The sequence below is a fragment of the Lemur catta genome, chromosome 14 (genome assembly GCF_020740605.2).
Source record: "Lemur catta isolate mLemCat1 chromosome 14, mLemCat1.pri, whole genome shotgun sequence".
In the NCBI taxonomy this organism is placed as follows: domain Eukaryota; kingdom Metazoa; phylum Chordata; class Mammalia; order Primates; family Lemuridae; genus Lemur; species Lemur catta.
The window spans coordinates 64,260,366-64,285,159 of record NC_059141.1 but is presented as its reverse complement, the minus strand read 5'-3'; the positions used below and the strand labels follow the sequence as shown (position 1 = coordinate 64,285,159).

The 24,794-nt window shown below is 44.3% G+C and overlaps 1 protein-coding gene across 3 annotated transcripts in view; it reads left to right on the top strand.

The window, feature by feature from the left end:
• Positions 1 to 15,849: 15,849 nt before the first annotated feature.
• The window catches only part of MAPK8 (mitogen-activated protein kinase 8), a 92,146-nt gene continuing 83,201 nt past the window's right edge, over positions 15,850 to 24,794 (top strand). Inside the window, exons 1-2 of one of the 3 annotated variants that reach the window (XM_045569395.1) lie at positions 15,872 to 16,031; positions 17,259 to 17,453. The gene's annotated coding sequence lies outside the window, so the exon portion shown is untranslated. Of the gene's footprint in view, positions 16,032 to 17,258; positions 17,454 to 24,794 lie in introns of all 3 variants that reach the window. The other 2 variants (XM_045569392.1, XM_045569393.1) reach the window with 2 other exon arrangements.

Below are 24,794 nucleotides of genomic sequence, written 5' to 3'. Positions count from 1 at the left end.
GGCCCGTTCCTGATGCCCTGGCTCCGCCAGTGTTGTGAGCATTACCTTGGGCCAGAAAGAGGCCCCTCACTCACTCTGCTGTGCCCGCTCAGGGAGAGCCCTGCCAGGCGTGCCGGGGCCCAGTGTGTCGCAGAGCTGTAGAGACTCGCAGTTCCCACACACTGCTTTTCTCTCCCTGGAGTGGATGTGAAATGACAGCTACATGCCACCTTCAGCACCAATATCCCGTCAGACACTCAGTCCTGCTGCAGAACACTGCTAACTAGGTCTGTCTCTTTCTTGCTTTTTGACAAATCCCTATTCAGGGGCTTGTACAGATTCCTCAAAACCTGTCCTCCATTGGCCTAAGTGAATCCCAACTGAGGCTATACTTTGTATCAGTTATCCATTGCTGAGTAACAAACCAGCCCCAAACTGAGTGGCTCAACATAACCATTTTATTTGCTCATGATTCTGTGGGTCAGCTTAGCTGAGTGGCTTTTCTAGGGTCACACATGTGGCTACTTGAATCATTTGATGGTTTGATGAGGGCCTGAGGGTCTCAGATTGCCTCCCTGACGTGCCTGGCAGTTGGTGCTGGCTGTCAGCCGGGTCCTTATCTCCTCCTGTCTCTTATCTTCCACTTGGTGACTGAAGCTTTGCAAGAGGACAGAGGTGAGAGCTGCAAGGCCCCTTGATGCCAGAGTCCAAAGTCCTGCAGTGCTGCTTCTGCATTCTAATTGGCTAATGCTAGTCACAGGAGCAGCCCAGAGTCAAAGGAAATATCCCGCACAGGGAGGCAGGCTTTTTGCAGCCCTCTTCCCAAGCAGCCCACCACACAATTGTAGTTTTTGTTGGTCTGTTTACCTTCCTCAGTTGGTTCCTCATCCTTCATGGAAATTAGTGACTGTAAGCCAATACTCAGAGGGGGAGGAAGGGAAGGACTTCAGCATCAAAGCCACTTATGTTTCTTTTCCTTCCTCATCTCTTGTCCTTGTCTTAGTTCTGCCTCATTTCCTGCAAGTGTTTATTGCTTGAATCCTTCTTTTCCTTCCTAACCTTAAAGACACCATTTCAAAGCCAAAAGCTATAGCTCCATCACTCCGAGAGCCTCCTAGGGACCAAGAATCAGTTTTCCAGGGGCAAGGTCCAGAAGTGTCATAGTGACCCAGTGACAGCAAAGAGGTAATAGATGTGGGAGATGATGGAGAGAGGCCGTCTTTTAAAGGTTCTTAAGATCCTTTGTTTGGAAAGAGTGTTGGAGAGAAGGTAAAGGAAGGATGGAAAGAACCTAAGGCCAAGGCAAAGTAAGGGCATTTACAGTGCTTGCATTTAACAGTGCTTGTATTACATTTCTAGATCAATCTAGGGAGAACTGACACGTCTGCAATACTGAGTCTTCCAGTTCATGAATGTGGTACATCTCTCCTTGTATTTAGGTCTTCTTTAATGTCTTTCAATCAAGTTTTATAATTTTCTGCTTTTTAATTTAAGGCATTTAAGGCTACCACATTCTCTAAATACATCTTAGTAGTACCTTTTTGAAGAAGTGTTTGGCTACAGAAGTCACTGCCGACACTCTGGATGAAGAGCAGAAGGGTTATGTGGTCCGAATCAGCGGTGGCAACAACAGACAAGGTTTCCCCACCAAGCAGGGTGTCCTGCCCCCTGGCGTGTGTGCTGGCTGTTGAGCAAGGGCATTCCTGGAGGCCAAGGAGACCTGCAGAGAGAAAGCGCAACTCTGTTCAGGCTTGTAGTGTGGATGTCAATGAGAGTGTTCTCAAGCCTGTTATTGCAAAAAAGAAAAAAAAAAGAGAGAGAGAAAGAGAGAGAAGGAGGAGCAGGATATTCCTGGACTGACTAATAAAACTGCGCCTCATCACCTGGGGCCCACAGGAGCTGGGAGACTCCACAGACTTTTCGATCTCTCCAGTACGTTGTGATAAAACTCCTGAACAAAGAAAGTCAGAAACTCAGGGCCAAAGTACCCGAGGGTCCCTGTCTTGTTACAAGGCATATCTGGTAACTCAGACAGCAGTGTATTGCTCTGAGGAAACGGCATACAAAGGAAAATAAGGAAGAGGCTGCAGAACATGCTAAACTTTTTGCCAAGAGAATGAAGACCAAAGAAAAACACCAGAAATGGATCACCAAGTGACAAATTCTGTCCTCGCTGAGAGCTTCCACTCATGCGTAGTCCAAGTCCAGTCAAAAATAAGACTTTCTAAGAGTAACAAATAAATAAGATCAGACATCCAAAGGAGAGAGAGGGAGACCCATAAAGATTTCAGATATTTGAATTATCAGACACTGATTATAAAACCATTTTTAGTTGATTTCAGTAAATGAAAGACCTTGAAAATGTCTACAGAGAACAGTGAACTACAAAAATTAAACAAGTGAAATGTTAAGAACACAGTAGTTGAGCAAATACTTTGGACTTGTGTAGTGAGCTGAGTCCTAATGGAGTCTGGCAGGTTCATGACGTCAAGGGAAACTGGCTTTTTGTCAGATCATCTCCTGCAGTTGCAATGTTAGGATCCAAGGGCATAGTGTAAGTGGTTCCAGGCAACTAGGGTACCAAACACTGGCACTAACATCCCCAGCCCAGGGGCAAAATCCTTATTCCCCATGGGCAGACACCGCATACTGCTGCAGGTTTGCTAACTTTACTTCGATGTGACCTTTCTCATCTGTGGCCCTACGATCTTGAGGACCCCCATCCAGGAAGACTAGAAAGCACTATTTCCTAGACATGCTGGACAGGGATGAAAGAATTGACTGTGTCTAGCTGTTGAAGGCTAGCTCAGCCATTAGAGGGAAAATGGAAACAACTAGCTGGGCCACTCATCCCAGCTGTCTCATTCTGCTTTGCTGGGATGCCTCTCTCACTCTTTGTCCATCTCCTGACCCTGTAACAAGCCCAGGAAAAGAGAGAGGTTACCTAACCCTGAGGTTGAATACTTAGCACGATAGTCCTCTACCTGGAGCCATGACATTAGAAGCATTTGGGGGTCCCGAGCTGTCATGGGACAGACAGAGGAAAGGAGAAAAATAATGATGAGATAACCCAGGACATGATTCCAAATATTCTTTGAATGCTTAAGGAAAATCGTTTATTTCCATCAGAGTAATTGTGGAGAGATTAGAAATACATTGAAGTGAATCTTGGGCGTAAGGGCATCTCAGTCCTTCTGCACTACTCTGCTCCCCGCTGTGGATGCCGGGAGGCCCACGTGTTGTACTTCTCCATTCTCATCCCCACAGGTCCCAGGGGCACCCGTGTTCCCTCCCCTGGTGAGATGGGTAATGTATGTAGCTGTGCCGGCTTCCACTCTGCGTCATTCCCCAACACGACACTGAGTGGGGATGCCAGCCACGAGCCAAGCGGAGTATGGTAAAATAGTCCATCTAGGCAAATCTCCACCTCTTCTTGGGGTGATAGGTAAAAAGCCAGAAAATATCTTGCCTTGATATTATTTACTGCCCTACTTTTAGTCTGTCTTGGACAATGCAATGCAACCACTACCAAGAAAGTATTCCTTACAACAGCCATGAATCCCTTGTTTCACTTGTTCTTGTTTTAGAAGCTTACCCCTTAATTCTTCCCCCACCTATTTCTTCTGCTCAGTGTCCTACAAGGACGAATTTTTATGATTCAAAGTACCCTACATCCTCCAGAAGATGGCCAGTGAATACCATTACAACAGGGTTATTGGCACCAATGGAAAATTCATAGAGCACGAACATATTTGCATGCAAGAACACACATGTTAGCAGTCGTCACCGTCTATGTTTAGTTGGGAAGCAATTGTTCTCCATGCCTCCATCAGGGTAGAGAAGAGGAGGAAGCACAGGTTTCCATGAGGCAGCTTCCAGCATGACCTGACCTACCTCGACCCTTGTGTGCTAGGTCATATCTAGGGCAGACGCTGACACCAACCCCTTGTAGTGCACTCTCTGTTTCTTGGACTTCCCTCTTTTTCTCCCTTCTGACACTGGTGCAGAAGAACCAATAAGGTCAGCAAGAGAAAGTTCTTAGTGATCTCCAGGGTCCTCCATCCTGGGCCAGGATTAAGGAGGAGATGAGGTGCAGAGGTCAGCAGCTTTTAAATAGGCCAAAGTGGTGTACTAAGGGACTCTGGTCTGGGGACCCTGGATTCTGGAGGAACTTGATAAGATCCCGAGGTCTTACCCTGTCCTCACTGTTCCCAGCCTTTATTTTCCTGATGTAAACCTTCTGGTACATCCAGTGGGTTCCTGTGGAGACACTATGTTTGAAAATACTGAGAGTCGTCTTGTAAAGAGTAATCACTGAGAACTGCAGTGCCTTGGGGCAGGACCCAGAATGGTCAGATCCGCTTGTTGCTGACATCAGGACCTCCTTAAGGGGTCTTCAGCTGGTTTGGAGCACTAGAGATAAGGAGAGGTAGGAAGAAGATTTGAGAGGGTACAGAGCATGGAGAGGGAAGATGAGCTGCCTAGTACTTCAGATGTGATGGGACAGAATTATCAGGGAGGGAGACTAATGGCTGGCTTGAACAGGGTTCCTGAGGAATCCAGCCAGACACGAAGTCCCCAGGACAATGGAAAAGCCCCATTTCAACCCCATGCTGAGTGCTCTCTCAGCTCTTTCTTTGATGCCTTAGGCACTGCATCCACACCCCTCTTTCATACCTCCAAGGTGACAGGTAGCCTCCTCCAGTGCCTTTTATTCCTGGCTCCAGGCCAGGGAGGGTCATGTTCAAACAGGGAGACGTTTCCATGGAGCAAGAGGGAAAGCACACATCAGGCTCCGCCCTGAAACCCAGGTCTCTGCCCTGTGCCTCCACCCTGCACACACACACACATATATATATACACATATGCACATACACACATACAGACCTGCACCCAGTACACATGCACACACATGTACATATGCACATACACACATAGCACGTACACACAGGATGAGGAACTGCTTCCCTTTCCCCCATGGGAACTAAGGCCTCTGGTTGTTCCTGCCTGTCCTGGAGGAAATGAAGTCAGGCAAACTAGAAAACACCCCTCCTTCTACCCAGTTTTATATTCAGAGAATTTTTTGTTTGCTTCTTTCTTTAAAGATGGGGTCTCGTTAAGTTTTCCAGGCTGGAGTGCAGTGGCTATTCACAGGCATGGTCATGATCACAGCTCACTACAGCCTGCAACTCCTGGGCTCAAGCAATCCATCTGCCTCAGCCTCCTGAGTAGCTGGGACTACAGGGCACACTGCCACACCTGGATCATATTTACACAGTTTTGAAAGAACCTAGGATATGAGGGCAATTAGCAGCAGGTGATGATTTTTCTTGTTGTTATTTTTCTCTACTTCCCAAAGTGTAGTTTGGCTATATTTCTTGCAATATGCACATACACATGTATATACACACATATACAATATATACTGTATATATGTACATACCATGTACAGATGTGTATATATTGTATATGTGTGTGTATATACCATAAATATACGATAGGTATATACGTATGTGGTATATATACACACTGTATATAATATATAGTGATCTCCAGTATTATATCACATAATATATAATGTACAATATATTACATGATACACATTATATGGTATGTGTTTACATGTGTATATACACACATACAGCTCGTATGCAGATACACGGTGCCGCATGCTCTGTTTGCCCCTGCGGAGCCACTCTCCACGCTCTTGCTGTCGTGCTGGGCGCATCCTCTGCGCAGACTGCGGCGCTGGGCTCCGCGCTCCCGCCCGCGGCTCTGTCTGGCGGGGGGCGGCGGGGGGCAGGGGCGGACGCAGAAGGAAGAGGGGTCAGGCCTTTACCCCCCCTCCCCCCCATTTGTTGAGGGCGGTTTGTGTCCCGCAGGCCGCAGGCCCCGAGCTGCTCCGTCCTACGGCTCCTCGCGGGCGCGGAAAGCCGCGCCTCTGCCCCGGGCCGCCCGGGAGCTCCCGGCTGAGCCAGCCCCAGGGCGCGGCACCGCCCCCGTGCTTCCCCCAGCCCTCCTCACGCGCCAAAACAGCCCTTTATTAAACTCCGCTGACTTACCCTAATTGAGCGATGGGGATATAATGCAAATACCCTGTAAAAGCGGCAATAAAATTAAAGGTTAAACTTCCTGATTGGTCGGCCCCTCCCGCCATCCTTGAGGTAATTCCTTTCTTGACACTGAGCCCACACCATTAACCCCACTAATCCCATTATTCCCATGGGTGGGCATCTTCACGTGACCCTTGCTGAGGGGAAACCAGTCAACAACCACCCAATGCGCCTGCTCCCCTCCCCTCCTTCCCCCTCCCCCCTCCCCTCCCCTCCCCCCTCCCCCTCCCCTCCCCTCCCCCTCTTCCTCCCCTCCCCCTCTTCCTTCCCTCCCGTTCCCCTCCCCCCTCCCCTCCCCCTCTCCTCCCCTCTCCCCTCCCCTCCCCTCCCCTCCCCCTCTCCTCCCCTCCCCCCCCTCTCCTCCCCTCCCCTCCCTTCCCTCCTCCCCGCCCTCCTCCCCTCCCCCAGGACTACACAGAGACACTTGGCTCCCCTCTTACCTTAACTGCCCTCCCTCCACCACCCTGAAGACTCAGCTGCCCTTCTGGGCAGGCTCTCATTCCCCAGGGCCATATGCCTGACATTTACAAGGTGTTTGGACAAGCTGTTAACCCCTACAACCATCCTGAGCAAGTTCAACGCCAAGGCAAGGCCGTGAAACTTGTGGGACCCAGTGCAAAATGAAAACGGGGGAGCTGAACCCTTGTTCAAAAAGCAAAAAAAAAAGTCATTAAAGGTACTAAAATATAAACGTTTTGCCCCTAAAATACCTTATTATCGATAATAATGATTCATGAGTAACAACATAAAACTGCAAGTGTCCAAAAAAATCTATTTTGGTGTCATAATTTTATATATTACAGTAAACAATAATACTTTACTAATGTGGTGTCTTGATCATAATATTTTTCTGGCTCACTTTTCTAAAAGTTTGTCAGGTCATCAAAATTTATAGCTTTAGCAACTTTTAAAAAATTAATTTTCAATTAATATAATTGAGCAACATCAATTGCTCTTGGCAATCACAGGAAGGCAAATAGTTTTTGATAATTTTAAATTTTGAGAAGGATCTTTTTGCTTATACAACTATTACTATACTGTTAAGAGTATTTTATAGGCCATGAAAAATCAGGATAAATTTATGATAAATTATTTCAAAATATAAATTTTAGTACATCTAAAGTTGATAATTCTTAAGGAACAATTTTTCTAAAAATATTAACTCTATATAATTTAATTTTATGTAAATTGTGCAATTTTGAATGTAAATTTATACAATGGCATTTTAATGTTTCCTTGGACATTTCCTGTAATTTGTGGAAGATGAACAAGAAACAAAGTGGCTTCATGGTTTGTGTATAATTCAAAACACCTATTTATGCATTATTGCTACATTGCTGTATTTTCAATCACAATGAAAAGTTAATTTTAAAATTTCTTCATCATTAATAATTGGTTTATCTCAAGCTTCATATAAAAATAGTGTTCTTTTTCATTGAATGGGACAATAGTTCATCTTAACTTCTTTTTCTAAGCCTGTGGATATTTACTTTGTAATGTTGCAGCAGTTTTCAAAACCAGATATTCTAAACTCTTTGAAGAACTCTAATAACTCCTTGATTTGCTTTATTGCTGTGCCTATGTTGCATCTTTATTTTGTAATAAAAATGCAATTGTGTAGTTAACAAAGTTTACTGCAGTAGCATTGGCAGTTTCTGACCTGGAGTGCAGGCTGAAGAGTTAATGTGTGTGCAGATGCCCTGGGAGGGGCTGTGGGGGCTGATGGGGACACCTCCTACTGGGGCTCCAGCACAGCCCCTTCTCTCTGGGCCACGCCCACTATCTCCATCATTCTCGCTTCTACTGCTGCCCCTGCCATAGCCAATACCAATCTGTGCCCATGTTCTGGCCTCGACTGTCCCATCAAGGTCCCCCAGTGCCCCAGAATGCACCAGGCATATGTTTTTGCCAAGTAGCCAGGTAAGCTGCCGGACGTGCATGTGGGCCTGAGTCCGTGGTGCACGCACTGCTGTCTTGTGTACCTCCTCCGCTCGTGCATGTGCTCCGGTGTGCCATCGGACTTCACTTACAAAACACAAATCCAAAGATGAAATTTTAAGAATTTCAGGACGGCAACAGCAGAGCATTACAACAACCATGGACCCCTGCCGAGAACAGGGCCCTGTGTTACTGCACAGGTCAAATGCCCATGAAACTGGCCCAGCCTGAAGGGTTGCTGCATCAGAAAAGTGGCCATATAACTTCATCGTTCAAACCAGGATACTTTTGAAAGTACAGGACACACAATTAATAATCACACAGGGCAACAGGGCCAATCTGGAACAGTCAGTGACATTTGGTCAAACTACTAGCCAAACACAAGGGGCTCATGGTTCCACAACTACTTGCTGTAAGTGATCTTCACTTCTGCTACCGACCAACCATGCACATTTGTGAACACACCGAAGGGGGCCGACGTTGGAAACTTAAACTATATCTCACCCAATTCCATCCAGCTCTCTCTTGCATGCTCTTATCTGTATGAATGAACATTCTCAGTCCTAAAGAACTGAAAACCTTGCTTCCTGTGTGAATTTTGCCTGTGCATTTGTCCTCTCTTGGCCTCATGTCCTTCCTGCCCAGCCTGGGCCCCAGATCCTTACCCCCATTGGCTCAGGGGCACCTTCAACTGCCTTCACTTCTATCTTTCCATTCGACATGCCCAGGAAAACCCCAGCTCCCAGAATCCCCCTCCACGTGTTGTCTCATTCTCTGCCTGGGTTGACAAGGATTCTACATAAATGTCCACAATTATGTCACTGAATCCACGGCTTTCAATCTCAGCAGAGCACCACTCAAGACTCCTTGAACTCCCCATTTATCTCAGTACTCTTACACATCTTGTCTGGGATTTATGAGCTGTAGGACTGTTTGGGGTGAGAAGAAATCCAGTGCCTTGCCTAATCTCCTCAGGCAAATTTTGTTCCAATATAGTTTTGCCCCCACTTTTGGTTAAAATCTGTGCCCCAGAGACCAGCTCTCAATAGTTGGTTTTCTCTTCGGCTTGCCTGTTACAGCTCTGTCCAGTCTCCCTTTGGGGCTGCAGGTCTCAGAAACATTGGGGGAAATGCTGCCTCCTAAGTCCTGATGCCCCTGCTGTGAGGTTAGAGCAAGGTAAACATTTGAATCCCTTATCAATTTGTGTGGTCTTCCTTCTCTAAGTGCATAGGTATTTGCTATGCCCTCACATGCAGTTTCAAATGAGATGGTCCCCATCCTTACAAGGACACATCCTTGCAGTAGACCTTGCTTGACTGTTTGAGGATGGAGAGAACCTCATAGGCCCTGCCTTTGAGAAGCAGGTATTAATGACATCTCTACTGCTCCTGCTGATGCCAAAGAGAAGTCCTGCTCACTGCTCTGCACAGACTGACAGTCACCAACCACACTTTGGCTTTTCAAGGACATAGACGACTGCAGGGAGCAAGAGATGAGCAGGGGTCTGGGTTTGTGACTTTATTCAATCTTCATGGCTTACCACGCTCAAAAGCAGATTTCTCTCCTGCTTCAGATGGATTGCTTATCCTTCAAGCATCCTTGGCACGTGGACTGCCTCAAGGTCAGGAAGGAATGCTCACTTATTTTCCTGCATAGCTGTCCCTCATTTAAGCAGGCCACTCCCTGAAGGGTTATGACACTTCCCTCTGTATTTTCCCAAGTCCTGAAACCCTACTTTCCTCTACCAGCTTCCCAGGCCCACAACAGCCCTGAGCTGCCAGCTGAGAATGAATCCTGCAGGGTTTTGGCAAGTGGAGCAATGAAACCCATCCCTGAAGCAAAGCTGTCATTGTCTGGGAATCTGTTTCAGGAATAGGATTAAGAAGCCATTGAATATTCCTGTGCCAAATTGTCTTTTAACCTCTGCTTTCCAGAAGCAAGAGCCTATTCTCAGGAGCATCAGAGGGCCTTGGGGCTCCCTCTGGGTCAGGGAAGTGAGACTGTCCCTTCATAGGCCCCTGGCAAGGCAGTGGCAGGGAATTGCATCGTGCTCGATTTCTGAGGGCTCCCTGCCACCCACAGACAATGACTCTTAACTCTCTGGTGATGTCAAACTCTCCTTCTCATTACCCAATGACACCACAAAGAGCCTTTTCAAATTTGGCCGAGAATAAAGGTTGGTAATTAATAGAGGTCTCCCCGGAAAGGGACATTGGTCACTGGTGCAATGCCTGCCGGTCTAGCATGAGCTCCAGTTTCACCTCTGAAAGGCTTGAAGGTAAAGGTGGAGATGGGGTGGAGGGGGTTTCCTAGGACTACCACAGGGAGAGGGGCTAGTAATCAGGTGCTACCTTTTCTCCACCTCAGAGCCTAGACAAATTCTCTGCAGTGCAGGAGTTGTAAATCAGCAGTCCCCAACCTTCTTGGCACCAGGGACCAGTTAGATGGAAGACAATTTTTCACGGACCAGCGTTGGGGACAGTTTCAGGATGATTCAAGCACATTACATGTATTGTGCAGTCAAACCTGTCTACTAATGATAATCTGTATTTGCAGCCGCTCCCCAGCACTAGCATCACCGCCTCAGCTCCACTGCAGGTCATCAGGCATCAGATTCTCATAAGTAGTGCGCAACCTAGATCCCTCGCATGTGCAGTTTACAGTAGGGTTTGTGCTCCTATGAGAATCTAATGCCGCCACTGATCTGACAGGAGGCAGTGATGCGGGTGATGGGCAACAGTTGTAAATATAGATGAAGCTTCACTCGCTTACCCTCCACTCACCTCCTGCTGTGCAAGTCTGGTTCCTAACAGGCCACTGACCACTACTGCTCAGCGGTCTGGGGCTTGGGGAATGAAGCTATAAATGGCAAAATCCTACCAAGCTGTAAGAAATTTTTAGCTAAGATTTACAGATGGGGTAAGAGCATCCATGCTGAGAGGTCTGGTAGAAAGCCCTCTTTTGAAATACATATTTATTTAAAACAACAATAAAGAATTTATTTTATTTATCAGTTAGAGGACTTTAACAATATGTTTTTTTCCTCCCATTCAAGTCCCTTTGTCTTTTTCTCCAGGGGATAAATATTGAATATCTTCACTATCTGGGTGCTGTGGACTAAATTGTGTCTCTATCCCCCCCAATTTCATATGTTGAAGCCCTAACACCCAATGAATGGTATATGGAGGTGGGGCCTTTGGAAGGTAATTAGGTTTAGGTGAGGTCATGTGGGTGGGGCCCTCATGATGGGATTAGTGCCCTTATAAGAAGAGACACCAGAGAGCTTGCTCATATTCTCTCCCTCTGCCATGTGAGGACAGGGGGAGAAGGCAACCATCTGCAAGCCAAGAGGAAAGCCCTCACCAGAGCCCAACCACACTGGCAACTCTGTTGCAGACTTCCAGCCTCTAGCACGGTGAGAACATAAATTTCTTTGTTTAAGCCACCCAGTCTATGACATTTTGTTACAGCAGCCCAAGCAGACTGAGACAGTGGGTGTGGAAGGAGACAGAACAATTTAGCATAGGTATATGTAAGTTGTGTGTGCATAGGCAAAACACTAGAAAAAAGAATTAATAACAGAATTAAGAATTAAAAGAAAACTGAAAGCAGAAAAGCTATAGATTTCAAAGAACAGACACTATGCCAAAGTTATTAATCTTGGCTACAATCAAAATTACCTGAGGGGTTTTGAAAAACCCACACAAGCCTGGGCTTCACCCCAGACTGCTGAAGGAGTGCTGAGGTGCGGGCAGTTTTCAGAGCTCTCAAGGAGATTCAAATGAGCATGCTGCCTTGACAGTGTCCTACAGCAGTGGTTCTCATCAGAAGTGCCTGGAGGGCTCCTCAAAGCACTGCTGACCCTCTTCCTCAGGGTTTCTGATTCAGCAGGTCTGGGGTGAGTATGAGAATTTGCATTTCCAACAAGTTCTCAGGTGATACACTGATGTGCTGGTTTTGGGAACCACAATTTGAAAACCACTGTATTAGAGGAATAAATGCTGACAATTTTTTTCATGGGAATATGCATGTGAACGCAATGTATGGGCTTGACTAGCTTAGTTAATTTCTCTCTTGTGTGCACCTGGAAGCAAAGATGAAGTACCACCTCCTTCTGTCTTCACTTTGTTTTGTTCAAGTTATGACCAAAAAGTTCCAGTCATTTTTGATCACTTCCTACCCCTGGTGAGATAAGCCACAGTTACTGTAGTTGGAGAGATCAGTTTGCAATTTGAACACCCTTCTTTCCTTCCTCTACTCATGCAACCCAGGGCCTGTCCCACCCTCTTGAGAGCCAGCAGGCCCTACCTTGAAAGATCCTCAAAGAGCATGGAGAGTCAGACGGTGACTAACCAAGGGGCTGAACCTCTTCCTCCTGTGGAGGGAAAAGTAGACTTGACCAGGGACAGCGGGTGGGAAACCAGACTGGAGGCTTGAAAGCAAGGCAAATGGAGAAGGACAGGGGTAAGGTGGGATCAGAAGAGAGGGAGCATTCTTGGAGATGCCCTCCTGCAGGCCTTCATCAGTGAGCACCCCCCTAGCCCACCCCCCAGCCCAACTCCCCACCCCTGAAGTGAGGTCAGGGAACTAGGAAATAAGTGTCAACTTTCAATTTCTGCACCCTGAACAGCTTGGCGACACTCACCTGACACCTTAGCCAAAGAACCGTCTCCAGTGCAATCCACTGTGGTCTGGGGGATGACAAGGAAAAAGGTAGTCCGGACAGGCTGCAACCTCTTCTTGAACGTTCCTCAGGGCTCCAGCAGAGACTGAGTTTAAGAGGCCTGAAGTTTCCGCTTCTCTCCTTCCCCCATCCCAGCATCAGAAAGACCCAAGGACTAGCTGTCTCCAAGACAGCTCCCCTGGGACAAGAGGCAATAAGTCGGAATTCCCTAGCTTTTCCTCTTTTTCTGAGTCAGCCTCCCATAGGTTGAGAAGGAAGAACGAGGCTTAGCACCACATATGGGTTACAAGAAGCATTTTGAATTTGTAGAATATCAGAGATGATTATATTCAACCAGAAGTAGCAAAATGCTTCCTGAAGTCACACACAGACATGAGCACACATGTAAATATGTGGAATGTTCTTTCTAGACACAGTTAATCAGATGTTGACAGTGGTAGGCTGATGCTAAATCAGAAGCTCACCCTGTTCAGTGAAATAGGGGCTGTTAACAGCATCATAGAACTGGGTGTGGAACCTTGGGGCCCTGTTCCTGGCAACTTCCCTCACTTCACAACTGCTCTGATTATATTGTTTTCTGTTACCTTCAGGTCTTTAATTTTTCTGGTGGCGAGTAATTTATCTGGTGGAGAGATACCTACCACCTCCGTCTGTATACCCAGTCACACTTCCTGCTCTCCTGGGTAACACATTCACTTTTATTCCCTCTCTTCCATGTTTATTCAATCATCTCTTCCTCTCAACAGAGTCTTCCCATCACATGTAAAATATGCCAGGCTTCACTGCTCGACTCATTTATATTCACCACCTCTATTTTCTCATCTCCCATCCATTCTCCAGCTCACTCTAATCCACTTCTGGTTGTATTACTCCAGGATTTCAAGCCTCCTTTTATGCTTAATATTGATTTTGCATATTTATTGATCACTCCTTTCTTCTTGAATTCCTCTTTCCTGGTTTTCCTTCTGTCTTCCTCACAGCTCCATCACAGGCTCATCTTTGTGGTCATTCAGTGCTGAAGTTCCTCAAGCCTGCTCCAAGCCCTCTTCTCTTCTCATGCACTACCTTCTCTCCCTCCAGCCTAGGCTAACTCATCCATCCCAAGGCTCCACGTCATCACTCTCTGTCATCTCTCACCTAGCTGAGCCTCAGCTCTGTATATGCAACTGCCAACTTGGCATCTCTTTTGGGCATCTCAAAAGCTTTCAAACAACCAAACAACCTGCTCTCATGATCTTTCCATTACAACCGGGTCCTCTTCCAAGATCCTCATCCTGGTGAACCAGCACCAACCTCCATCCTTGGCCATAGCCAGGAAGCCATGAGTTTTCCTTGATGAGTCCTGCTCCTTCTCTGTGACACCTAACCCATCACTTGCAGAACGTGCAAGTTCTGCACATTGGATTTCTGGAACAGTTCTCAGATTCTTCCACTTACTATTTCCATGACCATCACCATGGACCAAGCCTCCACCTCCTGCACCTACACCACTCCTACACCTATCTGGCCTCCTTCCAATGAAGAATCTTCAAGATGCCATTCTGATAATGCCACACCCTCTGTTGAACATGTCAGAGGATTCCCATTGCACTTAGGATAAAAAGATTTTCAGCACAGCCAATATGGCTGTACTAGGTTTGATCCCTTTGCCAGTCTTCTTGACTTCATCTCATGGTTTCTTCTTTCTTGCTCTTCCAGCAGAGCTGGCATTTCCTCTATTTCTCCAACTTACCCAGCTCCATGTCATCACAGGACCCTTGCACACCAAGTTAGCTTTGTTTGAAATATTCCCTGCCTAGTCAAACCTCTTCTCAGCTTCAGTGGCAGTTCCTCAGGGAAACCTTTCCTGGACTTACTAATTAGTATATCAATTGGTTTCATAATATCGTGTATCCTTATCCATTTGTATTATAATACAGTGATAATTTTGCATTTGTTTTCTGTTATTATTTTCATATTATAGTGATTAAGTCTGTAAGCTCTATTCCTGGCACAGAATGGGCATGAGATAAATATTTATTGAAGAAATGAAGGAAATAAAGAAGTTTGAGAGGGACGGAAGGAATGGAAAGAGAATAAATGAATGAATGCACCCACTTTGTTCCATTTCAGAATCACTAGAAACAGGCCAGCCCAATATGTAATGGGAAAATAGTCTACCTGAATTTACTCAAATATTTATATATTCATTATTAAAGTAACTTATTTATTTCTGATTATGAACGTAACTGTTCCTTTTGAAAACCATGGGAAAATGCCCAAAGTATAACAGAGAACCGAATCACCCTTCATTCTACAGTCCAATGATGAACCACTCTGCTAAAATAATTTGACATATTTCTTTCCACGATTTTTTCTGTGTATATATATAGTACATAAGTGGGATCATTCTATATATACACACTTGTTTCTTGCTTCTTTCTCTTAATGATATATTGTGAACATTTTCCCGTGTTGTTAAGAATTCCTTGAACACATGGCGTTTAAACTGCTGAAATGTATTCTCTCGCAAGGATGTACGTAATTTAAACGGCTTTCCATCCATTGTTGGCTATTTAAGGGCTAGTCAATTTATCGCTTCCATAACTAATTAACAGTTACACATTTTGCGGGGCCTCAGAGGTCAGGCAAGGAACCCGGGAGGAGGTGAATTTTGGAAAAACAGGAAGCAGCTTTTCCTGCAGGCCGAAGAGACCATTTATTTGCCTGGGGGCGGACAGGTGTCCTCAGAATGGAATGTGCTGGTCAAGACGACGAAAGCTCTCAGCCTCTCAGGCGTGTTTCGCCAGGCCCCGCGGCTGTGGCCTAAGCACACCTGACTTTCAAAGCCTTGGGCCAGACGCCCGGGCGGCGAGGCTGGGACTGGGCGACAGCAGCCAGCCGGGGGCGGCCGGCCAGGCCACGCGCCTCCACGTGCCGGCGCGGGGCCCCGCCCTCCCGCTCCCGGCCACGCCCCTCGCGCGTCCTTCTTCAGGCTCTGCCCCGCGGCTCCGCCTTTGGGCGACCTCCTCGCGTCCTGCAGGCCCCGGGAGTAGCCCCGCCCCCGGGCTGCAGCCCCGCCCCCGCAATCCGGGCCCCGGGGCTGCCCCGCCCCGAGGGCCGCTCGAGAGGGGCGGGGGCGGGGCGCTGCGCGATGACGTGGGCGGGCGTGCGCGGTGACGGCCCGCGTCCCTGTTACTCAGCGGAGCGGCGGAGGCCGGACGACTGGGCCCTGGGTGCGGAGCCGCCAGGAGCACTGGCTAACGGCCGCGGCGACCGCCTGGACGGCGCCCGTCCCCGCTGGCGGGCTTCCCTGGCGCCGTTCGCTGCGCTGGCGGGTGAGTGCGGCGGGCGCGCAGGACCGGGGCGGCTGCGGCCCCGCGCTGTTTATGTTGCTGTGCCGCCGCCGCCGCTTTCTCAGCCGTGACCCCCTCCCGGGAGGGGCGGGAGCGCGCGGCGGGCGGGGGCGGCGCGGGAACAATAGCGGCCCGGGAGGCGGGGGCCGGCCGAGGGGGCGTGGGGCTGCGGGCCCCGGGTGCGCGGAGGCCGCCCGCCGGCCCGTCCTCGCGCTTTCCCCTCGCGCGGGTCCCGCTTCCACGTCGGGAGGAGAAAATGGAGTGGGGGGTGGATGGCAAGTTCGGAAACACTTGGGCGAAGGTCGGGACGGAGGCGCCTCGGTGACCCGCCGCGCCCTGGCCGCCTCCCCCGGCGGCGCGTGGCTGCTGAGAGCGCTCGGGTCGGCGGGTGCTCACGCCTGCCCGGCGCCCGTGGGGACCGTATTTTGTTCCTTGGTGCTTTCTTTGTGCTGACGTTCTGGGCGAACGCGGGCGGCAGCGCCGAAAAAGGCTGGATGGAGTGGCCTCCTGCTCTGGGCTACAAGGGAGAGCCCCGGCCCGTGGCGTGGGCGGGACGTGGCCATCTACCTCGGTCAGCGCGCGCTTCTCTTGAGGGTCACTGGGTGGTGACCTTTTGACTTTTTCACCCCATCCTCCCATTTCTTTGTCTTGCACTGTGTTCCTGATCCAGTGATGGCAGAACCAAGTCCATGTTGAAGTATTGTGATGAACACTGTTCATTTCTAAAAGTTCTCTCTCTGATCTTTACTGTGAATTTAGTAACGTGTTGCCTACATGGTATTAGACAATGTCCAGTGATGACCGTTTTTACCTCTGAAATTCAGTGATCCTTCCAGTAGAATTCTGGTCTTTCAGTCCATTGTTCTGAGATAAGCATCCGACAAGTACCTCCTTGGCAATTAGAACATCTGTTTATTTCATTCATTCATTCATTCATTCAGCAACTGTTCAGATGGAGAGGTTTGAAGGTAAAGAGAAATACCCTTCAATGTAAGAGGATGCTTTGACTGAAGTGTAATAGCTGTACCCTTAAACGAGACAATCATGTAAGCGTTGTGTTAAGGAAGGTATAATTATACTCTGGGTCATTTTAGTATTTTTTAGCAGTATATCTGGAAGTTCAAGTGTCATATTATGTTACGAAGTAGAATTAGATTTGGTCTAAATATACAACCGCTTTTATTTATTTCTAAATTTTATTTTTTCCAGTCTTACAGCCTTACAGTCATTTGTAATGATTACCTCAGATTCCCCTGCTGTGGTTAACCTTAAACCTAGGAGGTCAGATGCTGTTAAGTGAACACGTTTAGTGCTGTGCCTGACAAAAGCAAGCAACCAAAATGGGACTTCCTTGAGGGCGGGCCTGTCTTGCATCTGTTTCTCCACCACCTAGCCTGGAATATAGTAAGTGTTCAATAAAAGTTGGATTGATGAAAAGTTCTTTATAATCGGTAATATTTAAATCAAACCTTAAAAAAACACTTTTAATGTTCTTTATAAAGTTTGAGAACCTTCATGCAGCTGTCACTTCTAGATGGCTAAATGATCAGTTCATGTACATTATCTGTTGTGATGACAGGGACTTTTGAATCCCTTTAGTATCAGTTTTTTTTCGTTACTATTTCTAGGCCATTCACTATCCAAAATAAAATGTTGTCTAAATATTTTCTAATATAATAGAGCAGTGTAGGTTGTGGAGTGTGTGTCTCTGTGTACATACATGTACACACACGGATACACATAGAGTGGTATTTCAGTGGTATCTGAAATGATTGTATTTATGCTTTTGTGAATATTATTTGAAAAGTTTTTGGTGACTCCTTTAAGTGGAAAAGCTAGAACAAAAGCTATTTACATGTTTTATTAGAAATATTAAATTTCTAATAACATTTTAGAAATGCTTATTAGAAATGTTTAAGTTTTAACTTGTACTAACACTACTGGGAAGCATATGGCCCTAAAACTCAAAATAATATTGGTTTATCCAAGTTACAGCTCTTTTCTACTCACTAGTTAATACATTTTAGCATTTGTTTTAGATATGAAAGAATTTGAATTGAACTTACTATTTGATGTAGAGTGAAGAAATAAGAAGATGATACTTTATTAAGGTAAGGGATGAAAATCTTAAGAAACCAAATTTTTATTGCTTTACGTAGTTAAGGTATGTCAGATTTCATTAAGGGTTACTGATAATCCTTTGGCAGTAGCTCACAGGCAATGTACAGAACCAGAGTTGTGTTATTTTGTTTTCCAAATTCTGTTGGTTTTTAAAAATAGAAGCTTTATTGAAATTTAATTTAAATACCGTTAAATTCATCCTTTTAAAGTGTACATTTCAGTAGTTTTTAGTATATCCATAAAGTTGTGCACTGATAGCCACTAATTCCAGAACATTGTCATCACCCCAAGAAGAAACTCCATACTGATTAGCAGTCACTCCACATTCTACTCCAAATTATGTTTTAAAGGAATAGATAGCACTGATTTTGCTAGTAAGTATATTCTTCTAATGAGTTTGAAAAGGGCTCCCTTAAAGCGAGGTTTAAGAAAAGACCCTTCCCACCTTAGTTGGGGTCATGCCTGAATCACCAGGGAGTGAACTACCTGGCAGAATTGGAAACTACATCCTTCATACTCTGTGGATCCTGACGGAAATGCCACTTGGAAAGGAAATTAGTGTAAGAATATATTGTACCAAAATTAATGCTGTTAAAATCTTAACTGTTTACTGCATGCCTCATATTACGGAAATGATCAAAATGATTGTGATGGTGCTTGGTGAAACAACTTGAAGTAATTTGTTGTTGAGTGATTAGTCACAAACTCTCCAGTGGTAATTAAGAGGTTGTTGAATAGGAGCCTGCTTATTGTAGGTCTGCTTTGCCACTGGGTTGAATTCTGACATATCTGAGTCATCTACATGGTTGAGATGCTTTGTTGCATGTATAGAAGTTTAAAATAACGTCTGCCTAATATTAAGATGCCAGCTCTATAGAGGTCTCTGGTCAAGTCAGTGGAATGAGTAGTAGTAGCCTTTCTGATTAATGTAATGGAGGGAAGCCATTATAAACACATAGCTTTATCTGTGAATCATTTATTTGCCTATTTCAGTGAGCTGTAATGCTTATTGTCTTAGTTATGAGCTCTTTACCTGAACATTTGGAAGCTTTGCATTCTTACTCTAATGCAGGTTAACTTGAACTTTGATTTCAGAAATGAGTTCTGATTCAACAGAATTTACCAGCTAAAAGGTGACAGGAACATTGAAGTAAGAGTTGTCCTATCATTCAGGGCAGTAGGTGGAACTAGAATAATCCAGGAATCAGACCCAGGTTTTCAGTTCTGTCATCTAGACTTTGTCATCAACAAGCTCTGGAGCCTTAGGCAAGTTGCTTAAGTTTTGGCTTTAGAACTGTAAACTGAGGCTGTCAGAACTCTTTCTATAATAGAAGGTTGTTCCTTAGATAGGTGGTTCTTCAGAAAACATACTGGGGCAAAAAAGAGTCCTTCTTGGGTGATAATCAGAAGTCCATGTCAAGAAGAGTAATCAAAGTTAGACTTTTGTAATTTTCAGAAGCAGAAAAAATTATCAAATTAAATTTCTTCAGCATAATCTAGAGATTCTTTGAGTGGTAGATTTTATTCGTTTCATAGCACCATGCCTTCTAAGGAGGCTTGATGCTCTCAGAAATGTGGAAGATGTGAAAATGAAGAGTTCATTATCCTCAAGAAGCTTATGATCAAGGGTGAAACTTAAGGCATCTCTAAACAGTGCATTTGTGCTCTTTTAAAACACATACAAGAGGGCTTCCCATAAATAAAAGCCCACCACAAATCTCTGGGTAGGCCAGATTTCATTGAAGTCAAGTTTTTAAAATTGTGTGTGTATGTATAAGGCCTTTTAGAAAACCTACTAGCTGCCATTCTTTTTTATGGTGGTGGGTTATATCACAAATATAGCAAATGTCTGTGTTTCGTCTTCCCCTTTAGTAGTATATCAGATTTAGTTAAAATCTGCCAGTTCTTTAGAAAGTTAAGGAACTCAAACCTCATAGTGATTGCTAACATGGGCTTTAGAGTCAACCCTGAGTTCTAATCCATGCTCCAAATCTAACCATGTGTCATAGGCTACTTAGGTTATATATCATATTTGGGCCTGTAATTATTTGTTAAATGAGAAGAATAATAGCACATAACCTCATAGGGCTGTGAGGTGTAAATAAGGTAGTGCAGGTACAGTGCCTGGCACTGGTATGGTGCCTGGAACAGTAGATGTAAGTATTCAGGAGGTTTTAGCTATTGTTATCACTTACTATTTTTAACTTCAAACAAATGCAAAATACCAAGTAAATTTAAAACCAATTTAATGCACAGCACGCATTCTCATTCTCCAGAATAGGCCAGTTGTTTCCCTCTGCATCTCTGGGAGGTTTATTTAAAATTTGATTGTCTCATCTAATCTGAATTGACTAAAATGATTTATTTTAACATTTGGACCAGTAATCCTCTCCGCCTTAAAATTTGGTAATGTTCCAGAAACGGATATTGAAGGGATAGTATTTGCCACATTCTCTGATACAAAGTTGTTTTACCATTTTTTATGCTTTCTCACTGCAGGGAATTGCCTAAGCTTTCCTAGGTTTATTTTGACAGCTATCTAAAGGAATGGGCATTCAGGAGCTGAGAATAGCTTTATCATGTAACACATTTGAAGACAATGGAATGCTGTGGTATCTTTTAAATTTAATTTTATTGGGATCTTTGCTGCTGTTGGCAAATTTGTCAGAGACCTGGTAACCACAACAATTCATTAAATATTTTCTAGAGGTCCCTAGAAAAATAAGAGATTATTAGTAGCACCTTAGAAATATTATCTTTTCTGTGTTTGCCTAAGTTTTCTAAGGTTTCTATATAGTATTTCTGTGCTTACAAGGATTTATTAAATTTTTTGTTCCATCTTGAGGACAGCAACTGTGAGATGACACTAGTTTTACATAGGCAGCATTTATTGAGAAGCTACTCTGTACCAATCTAGGTAGTAAATTATGTGGGAGCCAAAGGAAGTAGAAGTCAGTTTCTGCCTTCAGTGATCTGAGTATAACTTGGCAGAAGATAAGGACAAACATAAGTGCTTTTATGTCATAACACAAGGAAGCAAATACTGTTAGTCGTTTCATTGGGAATTTCTTATTGGGACATTTGGAGACTTCTCAAACCTTGTATCTCTTGTCCTACCTTCATATTCACTTCATAAACTTCAGAAAGCAGTATGACTTCCTTTCTAATTTCTGGTTTGAGAGTCTGGTACAGACTAGTCAAAATCCAAATCATAAGAAAAGGCAAATCTTATAGTCACCTCAAAGTCATTTTGGAATATAACAGGTATAAAAATAAGTACGAAAAGCAGATAGTAGAAAAGATGCTACTCAGATACAAACTGGAATCCTCAAACTCTTGTCTTGAAGCTGTTGTAACTTAAGGATACCTCTATGCTAGGAGTACTTTCTTAAGTCTTAACTCTGGTATTGAGAAGTGTGGGCTTCACTGCTTCCTGGTGCTGAGAGGCCCAAGCCTGTTACCCACCTTATATCTGGGGACACGATAATGGAAAAACAGGCACACACACACCTGCTTTGCTGGGCAGGAGACATCAAAACATCAGGAAGTTGCTATTTCCTAAAAGCTGTTACTGGGGTAGAAACTCAGAATTTTCTGGCTTATTCCAGAGACAGTGGCTCTCTGACTATCAGATTCCATTTGAGCTAGCCAAAGGTGAGATAAAGTAAAGCTATGGCTGTTTAGATTTCCCTGTGATTTGAGAAAGGGTAACTTTCCAGTCAAAACAAACAAAAATCAAAGCATCTGGTTTTATCTGTTATTATTGAGGATTTAATTTAAAGCTTTAATGATTTTATTTTATTTACATTTCATTTATATTTTGACTAGTGTATTCACTTTGATTCAGAAATCTAAAGATTTAAAAAAAAAAATACACATTGAAGAATGTCCTTTTCCACTCTGCACAGCCACACAGTTCCTGTACCTGGAAACAGTGTTGAGTTCCCTGTGAATCTTTCCAAAGATAGTTTATATATGCACAAGTAAATACAGATATATGTACTCCCTTGTTCAAAACTCTTGGTCCAGATGTATTTTAGAATTTTTTTTAGAATTGTATAAAGATAATATAGGGCATCTACTGTATTGTCCATGATCCCTAGTAGGAGGTGGTAGTGTCCCATAATCAAACACATTAATATTTCTCTATTGAAAGCATAAATAGTATAATAAGTGGGATGAATAAAGATACAGTCTTAATGCTACTTGTCAGATTTTGCCACCAAATATATTTGTCCTAAACATATTAAAGAACTTTTATTTTTCACAGCTTTATGGATTTTTCACCTTGTCATTGAAAGATTACGTGTCTTACATATATGCAATACCGTATATCCTCTGCCCTCTTTTAAATCTAAGTTGTTGCATACCATGTATACTGCCCGTTGCCTCTTTTAACTTGACAGTATAGCTTAGAGATTATTTCATATCAGTTGTATTAATATATAAATAGTAATGCTTTTTTTTTTTTTTTTTTAAGCAGCTTCATGATATTCCATTTGTCTGAAACCGCTCAAACAGATGTTTTGGCTTCTATAACAAAATACCATAGATTGGGAGGCTTAAAAAACAGAAATTTATATCTCATAGTTCTGGAAGCTGGGAAGTTCAAGATTAGGCTGCTTAATCAATTTGGTTGGTTGGTGAGTGCCCTCTTCCTGGTTTTGTAGATGGCTGCCTTCTGGCTGTATCCTCACATGACCAGAGAGAGCTCTGTTCTCTTCCTCCTTTATAGGGATACTAATCACATCATGGGGGCTCTACCCTGGTAACCTCATCTAAACCTAATTACCTCCCAAAGTCCTCACCTCCAATTATTATGTCATTGGAGATTAGGGCTTCAACATATGAATTTGGAGGGACACAGACATTCAGTCCATAACATCATTATACAGGTGTGCCATTTATTTAGCTCCTTCTTGATGTACATTTATAGGTTGTTTTCAGTCTTTTGCTATCAAAAGCCATATGCAGGGGATTACCTGTGCATATACCATATCACACTTGTACAGAAATGTATAGAATAAGTTTCCAGAGGTGGAATTGCCAGGCTAGAGTGTGTGCATTTGTAATTTTGATATATATTGCTGAAGTGGAGCCTGTAGAGGTTGTCCAACTTCTGTTCCACTAGCACTGTGTAAGGGTGCCTGCTTCTTTCATCATTGCCTCTTTGGGTGAAATTAAATATTTTTCATCTTTTAAGGGCTGTTTTGTATTTTCTTCTGATCTGCCCTTTATCTTTCATAGTTTTTTACTACTTTTTTGCTTATTTTCCTAGATTAGTAGGATTTACTTTTACATTAGCGAAATGAACTCCATGCTATTTTTGGGAAATATTTTTTCCAATTTGCTGTTTTCCTTTCTAGGGTAGAATATTATTTATGGGTACAACCTTATTTATTTTTATTTTTTTTTAACCAGGTGACTGTCCGTTTGTCCCACCATCATTTATTTATTTATTTTTTGAGACAGAGTCTCACTTTGTTGCCCAGGCTAGAATGAGTCCTGTGGCGTCAGCCTAGCTCACAGCAACCTCCATCTCCTGGGCTCAAGTGATCCTCCTGTCTCAGCCTCCCGAGTAGTTGGGACTACAGGCATGTGTCACCATGCCCAGCTAATATTTTCTATATATTTTTAGTTGTTCAGCTAATTTCTTTCTATTTTTAATAGAGACGGGGTCTGGCTCTTGCTCAGGGTGGTCTTGAACTCCTGACCTCGAGCGATCCTCCTGCCTCGGCCTCCCAGAGTGTTAGGATTACAGGCGTGAGCCACTGTGCCTGGCCTGTCTTATTAATTTAAAATGCCACCTTTATCATTTACTGAATTTCCATGTGTATCTGAGACCATTGGTTCCGTTGACGAATCTGCCCATTTGAGAACCAAGCCATCCTGTTTTAATTATTGTAGTTTGTGCTATATTTTCTGTTAGGGCTAGTTCTCTGTCATTTCTCTTGTTTTTATAAGTTATGTATGTACTTATTTTTTAAAGACGGTCTTGCTCTGTAGCTTAGGCTGTAGTACAGTGGCATGATCATAGCTTACTACAGCCTCGAACTTGTGGGCTTCAAGTTGTCCTCCTGCCTCAGCCTTCAGAGTAGCTAGGACTACTGGCGTGCACCACCACGCCCAGCTAATTTGTTTTATTAAATTTTTTTGTAGAGACAGGGTCTCACCGTGTTGCCTAGGCTGGTCTCAAACTCTTGTCTTCAAGTGATCCTCCCATCTTGTCCTTCCAAAGTGCTGAGATTATAGGGGTGAGTCACCGTGTCCAGCCATTTCTGTTCTACTTCAGAAATTTTTTTCTGGCTTGTATCTTATTTTATGTGAACTTTTAGAATCCACCCATCTAGTTTAGTCTAGTCTGCCCCTCCTCTGTCAATCCTGTTGCCATTTCTGTGGGGATCACTTCATTTTTCATTTTATTTTTGTAAAATTTACATACAGTAAGATGCACAAGCATTACTCGTACAGCCCAATAAAAGTTTGCCTATATATGTATGCACCTGTGTAATCCCCACACCAAGATATAGAACCTTTCCATCACACAGAAAGTTTTCCCATATCCTTTCAAAGTTGATACCTCCCTCCATGCTTGACTTCGGTTACACAGATTCAGTTTGCTGT